General features: G+C 45.1%; 1 non-coding gene across 1 annotated transcript; it reads right to left on the reverse strand.

Moving 5' to 3' along the window:
* Window positions 1-2,889: 2,889 nt before the first annotated feature.
* On the reverse strand, window positions 2,890-2,964 carry Trnat-ugu. The gene has a single exon. It is a non-coding gene; the product is annotated as a tRNA-Thr (tRNA).
* Between the last annotated feature and the right edge of the window lie 7,690 nt (window positions 2,965-10,654).

Raw genomic sequence — 10,654 nt, forward strand, 5'->3', positions numbered from 1 at the left:
TCATTCCTGATTATTAATTGATCACCGATGCGTCGGTTCTCGATTGTGTTCAGGAGACGTACGGATTGATTACGCGAATAATTGACCTTTTGACCGGGATTGCTTTCACGCAATCAGTATCTTCGATGAAAGTACCTAAGGGACCTATTTGAATATAAAAATGGAAATGAAAGCATATTAGTGGAATTTCGTAGGAGAAAGATTAACACATTAGTGGTCTCCCAAATACAATCGAGACACCGCGATAAAGAGCGATCCTGTATCAAAACTCGTATACAATTTGAACATTATTTTTTGTTAGTGAAAGAAAAGAATAAGAAGAAAATTACTGCATCGTAAAATATTAATATATTTTGAAAAAATTGGTTTTAAATTTCTACACATTGACAAATACACAATAAATGCGTGACTTACGTCAGATTTATTTTTGTAAATGGCGCAGTCCAATAATCGCTGCTTTGTCACTCCATTCCTTCTTAAAATTAAATGTCCTTGCGTGTGCGTAAGTACATTGTATCCACACCCGAGTTACCAAAATGTTTGTTCGTCGTTTTACATAGTTTTTACACAAATTAAAAATACAACTTGTATCAATGCTATGTAGTACGTCTTAACATGTCGGCGACCAAAAGTACAAGGGATAATGAAGTCTCTAGAATATTTCTTAAGAAAAGATAGGTTGTTCTTTATTCTGTTTCGCAGCTTCTTGCTATCAAGCGCTGCGGCAATGATTTTAAATATCTGCGCCCAGCGCGTCAAAGTGTTTATTTAGAGTATTTAAACGCTGGACGCGCATCTTGGTATAGGCACACATTAAAAAAATATTTCGTCTCTTTACTCTCGCGCTGTGATGCTTAGCATTTTTACGAACTACAGCTCGTTGGCTGTCCTTTACTTTAATGACGAATATCTCAGATGCCAAGTAGCTGAAATCCAATAATATTACATCCCCTATCTTTCTCTGTCCTCAACCCCACCCCAGTATGAGTTGGTGATTCTTACCCCCACAATAGTTATTTTCGGATATTACGTAATATATTAGCAAGTTTAGTTAAAATCCAGGGTTTTAGGAGGAACGTTTTACCTGCGTCTTCACCCGTGTACGCACATGTCAATATATTTCTAATGTATTTAACATGTTTCACACATCATCGTTTTCACACAGATCAGTATTTATAACGCCTTATCTCCTGAACTATGAATCGTACAGCGATATGATTTTGAAGGTACATTCAACGGTATATGTGGATACTGTCTGCGACATGTATTGCGCATAGAGTTAGTAGTAAGGAAGTGATTAGTTAAAACCTCATGCCCGATGTGGCAGTTTTACTGCATGAACAGTGGAAACTTAGCATCTGATAAAATTTTTCCCTGCGTCATTTTCGTGAAGTGTCAGGGAGAAAAAGGTTTATACAGTTTTGAAATGGAAATGAGCGCTTGGCGTCATTGGTCGGAAGGCTCTTGCAGGGCAGGTCCGGCCGCCTGGCGCAGGTCTTATTACATTCGACGCCCCATTGGGCGACCTGCGCGCCGGATGGGGATGAAATGATGACGAACACAACACAACACCCAGTCCCTGCCGGATAAAATCCCCGACCCAGTCGGGAATCGAACCCGGGCCCGTAAGACGGCAATCCGTCACGCTGACCACTCAGCTATCGGGGTGGACAAGTTTTGAAATAATGCATAAAGTTTGTTGCGAGACATTAAGTGCTCTCACTCTCAAATGATGAATTAAGTCTGTTTAATTACGCTTCGGGAGCTACATTCTTTTTACACCCATCCCTTTGATATGCAGGAGGTTCTTAACTGCAACAAACATTTTTATAACAACTATGGATTCATGTAAAAGATATAGTCTTCTAAACTTCGGTAAATCATTTTGAAGAACTTGGTATTGTGCTACACAGAAGTACAGGGTGTTTATAAATGAATATCGGGGTTTTAACGATTTATACTATTTATTACATTAAATATACAGTTATAAATGATATGTCAAACGAAAGAGCAACTCAAACATGTCCGTTTGGCACCAGTTTTACAGGCTCTAAAGCCGGCAGACCATGGATTACGTGACAACTTCGCAAACGAAATGTTGTTTCATGACGATGAAGATTTTCTGGATCACGTTGTCTTCAGTGTTGAATCGACCTTTCACCTTAGTGGACATGTTAACACTCACACTGTGCGCATCTGGGGCTTAGAAAATACTCACGAGGTGGTACAAATGTAAAGAGATTCCCCTAAAGTGACTGTTTTTTGTGCCGTATCCATGCGAAAAGTGTATGGGCCTTTCTTTTTTGATGAACCTATTGTAACTGGCACTTCGTACCTTGATACATCAGAGCAATGGCTCTTCCCTCAGTTGGAAGAAAATGAGCCAGAGTACTTCATTTTTCAGTAGGATGGCGCGCCACCTCACTGGCATAGCGAAGTACGCGATTCGTTGAACTTCACTGTAACCAAGCGCTGGATAGGCCTCAAGGGGCCCAATGACAGGGCTTGCTTTGCGTGGCCTCCACGTTCACCCGACCTAACGCCATGCGATTTTTTCCTTTGGAGCTTCATCAAGGATCGTGTGTACGTGCCTCCGAAACCAGCAGACCTCCCTGAATTAAGAAACCGGGTTGAAGCAGCTGTTGCTACAATCACTGAAGACACACTTATCAACTTTCAGTAAGAAGTCCGCTATAGACTTGATGTGTGCCGTGTGACATGGTGCTCACATTGAACATTTATAAGGTTCTTGGTAAAACTGTTTGTTGCTCTTTCATTTTGTAAGGTACCAAAACATGGGCACTTATACGTTATGAAATGATAATTAAATTGACACCCTAGCTGCAAGCAGGCGTTGATGTACTTCATTGGGGACATGTTGAAAATGTGTGCCCCGACCGGGACTCGAACCCGGGATCTCCTGCTTACATGGCAGACGCTCTATCCATTTGAGCCACCGCGGGCACAGAAGATAGTGCGTCTGCAGGGACTTATCCCTTGCACGCCCCCCGTGAGATCCCGGTCGGGGCACACATTTTCAACATGTCCCCAATGAAGTGTATCAACGCCTGCTTGCAGCTACCAACATTAGTATTAATAGTAAAGGGACTGGCAAGGGATCAGATCATGACTCTATTGAATTATGATAAATATGAGGCACACTCGAGCAGTATTCCCTGCATGTCTGCATGATTGAGCCACTAACTTAAAGCGTTGGTGAAAAGTATCGGAAGTCAAGGATTGTGGAATGTGAAGTCTGCAGATGGCCGCAGCTCGCCGGGCCGCCGTGGGCGGCAGGTAGCGGTCACCGAAAACGCGGGACAATACGGAGCTTATGGGGATAGACCGGCATCCGGAGCCACGTGTGCTGGGCAACACGTGGCGAAGACGGGAATTTCGTTTGCCTAGGGGCGTTATGCACTACTCGATTATTGGGAAGATCTCTGTGGAGGGATTTCGGCGATGATAAAGCGTTCGACATTGGCCGAAACTGAGTATTCTTCCGCCGTGTTTTCGTACGCGTGGGAGGCGAGAGAATTGTGGGGACTTCGCCTTCAGCCATCGAGCGGTACGGACTCGGAGACGGCGTCTTGGCCATCGTCTTCGAAGGGAGATATACGGTCTGTATCGCAGCATTGCACCAACGCGTGTTCCGTTCAGAGTTCTGCGGTTAGAGCTCTTTGTGTGCTCAGAAGCGAGATTTTCACCAACGCCTAACCACTTCGAACAACTTACCTAATATTCTCGATCTAGAAGTTATGCTTGCGAGGTGCCGAGTATTTATCAACGCAGCTGACGGTAATAGGGGCGCGTAATTGCAAATTGTTACTGTGCCATTCTCAGGTGTGTGTGAGCGGACAAAGAGATTCACATTCCTTTTTATTTTATTTATTTTTATTTTATTTATTTTTTGTAAATTTTGACAGTTGTGGGGAATATCAAATTAAAATGCCAATATTACGATCGAATTATCGACTTCATTGTAACTAGTATTTACCTGTCCCAGTAAGCTTTACATGTACTCTAGTCACTGCACAGCTTGCCCAGACGGGAAGGAAAGAAGGTTTGCAGTCTTCTATGTCAGCGACGGACTGATAAACTTACAATTCGACGTATCATTTATAGCTGTAAGTTTAATATAATAAATATTATAAAGCGTTAAAACCCCAATATTCACTTATAAATACCCTGTATATTGTTTTACAGGATTATATTAGATGCTTACCAGCCGCTACATCACTACGACAGTTCTAGAATTTTTTCGTACAGAGGTCTGGCAATTGTTTGAACGGAGCGCACAATCAGTTATCCTGTGAATCCGTTTCGCTTCCTAGGCTGTGCTCAGTACCCAGTAGAAGCTGAAACTATTCACATGCTGCACAACTGCTCGGCACGTGTCGCCCCCAATGGGAACGTCAGCCGTGGCACCGCAAAGCCGTACCGTGTCGCCGTTGTGAGTGGTGCATGGCGGTGGAGGGTGGGCGGAGAGGGGGAAGGGGGGGGGGGCATCATGGCGGCCGCCAGTGCCGCTGACGGCTGCCCGCGTGTAAACATCCTGCGGTAGCGCGCTGGTCGCAATTAACGCCAATTACCGCCACGTCACGCGTAAATGGCTCGCCGCCCCCAACTGCAGGCATAATGGCCGGGCGGACGCTGCCAGACTCAGCCTGCACATACCGTATCTCGCGCCCTGCTTGTGGCCACACGTGGACCAGTCCCACGTCCGTGGGTCGAATAGACAAAGGTAGAGCCCAGCGTACGGCGAGGTACCGCCACAAGACAGGTCATTAATATACACCAATTAGCTACCGAATTGGTGGAAGCTGCTCTGTCGGAAAGACAGTACTAATGCCCCCACAACAAATCTAGTATTTCGACGTTTCACGAGACTGGTACATTTTATTCGTACACGACAGCCTGCAGCACGTGCAATTGAACTGGTTAATGACGTTCGCCCAGATTTTCGAAATGCGCTAGACACTATACTCCATCGTCCACTGCTGAAGAAGATCCGTTCGTGTTCTTGGCAGATACGTAATAGCTGTGTGAATGTCTCACTAGTAAAACCCAGGGCGTCATACTGGACGGCTAATGCTCTACAGAAACGAGAAGCATCATCGGGTGTGCCTTAAGCAAGCCTAATAGCCCCTCTAATGTATACGAGGAAGTGTCAGTGTTATCAGCACTGTCAGATTATTATCTGCTGCTGTGTATACAAACCGTCGATGTATGGTCTGTTAACTTTTGTCTAGGGATCTTCGTCCGACATTCGCCTAATGATTATCTGACATCTGTTGTGACCGTAGAAAATTGTAATTTTTATTTTTGCTTTTGTGACCATAATAAGAGTCCAGGCTCCATAGGCAAACAGCCAGTCGACATTAAGAAATAGTCCATCAGGACGTAGGAGCAAGGTAAGTGGCGGAGGCTGCCAAGTATAGCTTGTTGAGCAAATAACTTAGCGTTCGACTTCCTGCCAGAGGAAGCAGCATGAATCAAACTTGCGCAATGGAAGACGCAAACCTCGGGGTGATAATACAGCAAGAGTGTCAGTCACGTGCAGAAAAGACTCGTGTGGAACCAAATTAAGTTGTGTGCAGCTAGAAACGAAAGTGTCGTGTGGAACCGAAGGTATTCTTGTGCAAGCCGACCAATTAGAAACGAGAGTGTTGTGTGGAACCATAGGCATTCTTGTGCAATTCGATCGCTTAGAAATGAAAGGGTCGTGTGAAACAAACTAACTCGTGTGCATCCAAGTACATGAGAAACGAAATAAAAGGCCAGGCAGCGGAATAGCTAGAAGCAGAGATTCAGATGCAGATGCAGATTCAGAGCCAGTGCCGGCAGTTAGGAGATTCCGCAGCGAGACGCCAGCGAGGCCGAGTAGGCCCATAGCAGCCGATACAGCTGATAAAGAATTCATCTACGAGAAGACGGTGATAGACTCTGGTGGACACTCAGGAACTGCAGGTCAAGTGGGATTTTTAGAGTTTCATTGGAATAGTTTCTAACAGAGGCTGTCAGCCTTTGTCTCAATTACTTAGATTTCAGTGCTAACCAAGAACAAGTGATTGCTTTGTACTTGTTTCTTATATGTACCGGCAATTAGCTTTGAAGTACCAAGTCCGAATAAATAGACTGAATCTTACTAAGGGGTTTATGGTCCAACACCTCACATAAGTATATGTGAGAATAAACTTCATAGAAACTTACCAATCTTTTCTGCCTATTGCAATTCTGTAACCTATTGCCGGCCGCGGTGGTCTAGCGGTTCAGGCGCTCAGTCCGGAACCGCGCGACTGCTACAGTCGCAGGTTCGAATCCTGTCTCCGGCATGGATGTGTGTGATGTCCTTAGGTCAGTTAGGTTTAAGTAGTTCTAAGTTCTAGGGGACTGATGACCACAGATGTTAAGTCCCATAGTGCTCAGAGCCATTTGAACCACTTTTGTAACCTATTTTCAGGCAACTTATTTGCTTCAAACCAAGGAGATTCTCTGCCTCTCATATCCGATATAGAGGTTGACAGCAATTAATAACGAACCTATTGTCGTTAACGTCCCGATTGCGCTACGCAGTTCGCACTTACTTCATTCTGGTATAGTGAGGCTGTGCCGGGACGCGACATATCTCGCCAGCACGTGCGGCTAGCTTTGTCGAAGATTTAGCATCAATTTTGCAACAGCGTGAATTTTCGACAATGGCAAGACGTCAGAGAATCATTAAACAAACGGCGGCCGAAGGTCCTGAGACAAAAGCTAACAGATAAGTGGCCACAAAAGTCTCAACAGTTTCGTAAAAAGTATCGTCTTTGAAGAATCATAAGAAAATCCAGAATTTATCAATTCTTGTGGTCTCCTGTCCGAATGATCTAACAAATAACGTCGGAAGTTTCAAGAGGCTTTTTGCGGATGATGCTGTTGTATACGGAGCACTTAGGAAGCTAGAAAATTGTAGCGAAATGCAGGAAGACTACAGAGGGTCGACGTTTGGCGTATGGAGTGGCAGTTGACCATCAACATAAACAAATGTTACGTATTGCGAATACATAGACAGAAAGGCCCTTTATTGTACGATTACAAAATAGTTGCTTCCATAAAATATGTAGGAGCATGCATATGGAGCGACCTGAACTGGAACGACCACATAAAATTAAGCGCGAGTATGGGAGATGCCAGACTGAGATTCATTGGAAGAATCTTCAGGATATGTAGTCCATCAGCAAAGGAAGTAGCTTAGAGGACACTCGTTCTACTAATTCTTTAATACTGCTCGTCAGTATGAGATCCATACGAGATAGGACTGACACAGAAAATCGAGATCCAACGAAGAGCAGCACGTTTTGTTACAGATTCATATAGCAAGAGGGAACGCGTCACGGAGGAGCTCAACCAACTCCAATGGCAGGTACTGCAAGAGAGATGTTCTGCACTATCTTATGGTTTATTTTAAATTTCCGAGAGTGTACGTTCCTAGGAGAGCCAATCAACAAATTTCTTCCTCCTAGGTGTATCTCGCGAAAAGACCATGAAGATAAAATGAGAGAGATTCGAGCCCACACGGAGGCATACCAACAACTTTCTACGAGCTATACGCGGCTGAAAGAGGGGAAGTGGGAACTCACAGTGGTACACGATGTACCCTCCCGGCACAACCGTAAGGTGGATTGTGGAGTATAGACGTAGATGCAAAGGTATACTGGTTTAATGCAGTCCTCCACGCAAGTCTGTCTTGTGCAAGCTTCTCCATATGTGGATAACTGCTACAACCTATATACACTACTGGCCATTAAAATTGCTACACCACGAAGATGACGTGCTATAGACGCGAAATTTAACCGATGCTGTGATACGCCAATGATTAGCTTTTCAGAGCATTCACACAAGGTTGGCACCGGTGGCGACACCTACAACGTGCTGACATGAGAAAAGTTTCCAACCGATTTCTCATACACAAACAGCAGTTGACCGGCGTGCCCTGGTGAAACGTTGTTCTGATGCCACGTGTAAGGAGGAGAAATGCGTACCATCACGTTTCCGAGATTGATAAAGGTCAGATTGTAGGATATCGCGATTGCGGTTTATCGTATTGCGACATTGCTGTTCGCGCTGGTCGAGATCCAATAACTGTTAGCAGATTATGGAATCGGTGGGTTCAGGAGGGTAATACGGAACGCCATACTGGATCCCAGCGGCATCGTATCACTAGCGGTCGAGATGACAGGCATCTTATCCGCATGGCTGTAACGGATCGTGCAGCCACGTCTCGATCCCTGAGTCAACAGGTGGGGACGTTTGCAAGACAACTATCTGCACGAACAGTTCGACGAAGTTTGCAGCAGCATGGACAATCAGCTCGCAGACCATGGCTGTGGTTACCCTTGACGCTGCATCACAGACAGGAGCGCCTGCGATGGTGTACTCAACGACGAACCTGGGTGCACGAATGGCAAAACGTCATTTTTTCGGATGAATCCAGGTTCTGTTTACAGCATCATGATGGTCGCATCCGTGTTTGGTGACATCGCGGTGATCGGACATTGGAAGCGTGTATTCGTCATCGCCATACTGGCGAATCACCCGGCGTGATGGTATGGAGTGCCGTTGGTTACACGTCTCGGTCATCTCTTGATCGCATTGATGGCACTTTGAACAGTGGACGTTACATTTGAGATGTGTTACGACCCGTGGCTCTATCCTTCATTCGATCCCTGCGAAACCCTACATTTCAGCAGGATAATGCACGACCGCATGTTGCAGGTCCTGTACGGGCCTTTCTGGATATAGAAAATGTTCGGCTGCTGTCCTAACCAGCACATTCTCCAGATCTCTCACCAATTTAAAACGTCTGGTCAATGGTGGCCGAGCAACTGGCTCGTCACAATACGCCAGTCACTACTCTTGATGAACTGTGGCATCGTGTTGAAGCTGCATGGGCAGCTCTGCCTGTACACCCCATCCAAGCTCTGTTTGACTCAATGGCAAGGCGTATCAAGGCCGTTATTATGGCCAGAGGTGGTTGTTCTGGGTACTGATTTCTCAGGATCTATGCACCGAAATTGCGTGAAAATGTAATCATATGTCAGTTCTAGTATAATATATTTGTCCAATGAATACCCGTTTATCATCTGCATTTCCAGCATTTCCTCTTGGTGTAGTAATTTTAATGGCCAGTAGTGTACAATTGAAATTGCCTTATGTAGTTAATCGTTTGCATACCTCTATAATGTTTAATCACTTCACTTCCTTTAGTAAAGTTTTAACATAAATTACTTTTGTACCTAATTCAATACAATAGCTCTGCACTACTTACCCAATCTATCAATTTAACCTTCAGCCACATAAGAACGTGCATCGGTGACCCCACATCATGTGAGAACAGTAAAAATGTGCTCGCAGTGGGCCTGATGGAGAGAGAGTTTGGGTCCTTGGAACCAGTTAAGGGCAATCGTTTTGGCTTGTTGACGTCCACCGTGTGGTTATTGATCAGGACGACTCCCCAACGCCTTCGGTGTCTAATGTAGCCCATGCCACCCCGCCTAGCCCCCATCTTCTCGGCGAAGTGGAGCGCTACACGCTCCTACGTGTATGTTTCTTATAAGATGCTCGTGAGTTTACAGTTGCAAGCAATTCAGTGGTTCACACCTGAATAACTGATTGTAGCACGTCCTTACACTTCAACGGAAACAGCAGCTTGTCCCTGTGGGTACTCCAGAAAACATCGGGAACGTTGAGAATAAACCTGAGTGGTGACCGTTCTCTAGACATGGATTTGGATAAAAGATGTGAGCGTACCTCAGGGATGTTACAATCTTGCGTTGATTGACCGTCCCGTTAGTTCATGGGAGAATATTTTATGCATGTGTAACATTCGAGAATATTTATTAGTTAACTAACCGGTTTTCGTCTGTTAGATAATCATCAGATACAAAGATAAATATTTTTGGTTGTAAACTTTGAGTGATCAAAGATCTTAATCACGGTGCTCCAAAGAGACTCTGAATGGACTCTCAAAGGCGTCAATTACTATAGTTCGATATAAGACTAAAGTGAGAATTATTATTTCGTAAAATTATGAAGTGAAAACTACACTCCTGGAAATTGAAATAAGAACACCGTGAATTCATTGTCCCAGGAAGGGGAAACTTTATTGACACATTCCTGGGGTCAGATACATCACATGATCACACTGACAGAACCACAGGCACATAGACACAGGCAACAGAGCATGCACAATGTCGGCACTAGTACAGTGTATATCCACCTTTCGCAGCAATGCAGGCTGCTATTCTCCCATGGAGACGATCGTAGAGATGCTGGATGTAGTCCTGTGGAACGGCTTGCCATGCCATTTCCACCTGGCGCCTCAGTTGGACCAGCGTTCGTGCTGGACGTGCAGACCGCGTGAGACGACGCTTCATCCAGTCCCAAACATGCTCAATGGGGGACAGATCCGGAGATCTTGCTGGCCAGGGTAGTTGACTTACACCTTCTAGAGCACGTTGGGTGGCACGGGATACATGCGGACGTGCATTGTCCTGTTGGAACAGCAAGTTCCCTTGCCGGTCTAGGAATGGTAGAACGATGGGTTCGATGATGGTTTGGATGTACCGTGCACTATTCAGTGTCCCCTCGACGATCACCAGTGGTGTACGGC

The sequence above is a fragment of the Schistocerca piceifrons genome, chromosome 2 (assembly GCF_021461385.2).
Source record: "Schistocerca piceifrons isolate TAMUIC-IGC-003096 chromosome 2, iqSchPice1.1, whole genome shotgun sequence".
Classification (NCBI taxonomy): Eukaryota; Metazoa; Arthropoda; class Insecta; order Orthoptera; family Acrididae; genus Schistocerca; species Schistocerca piceifrons.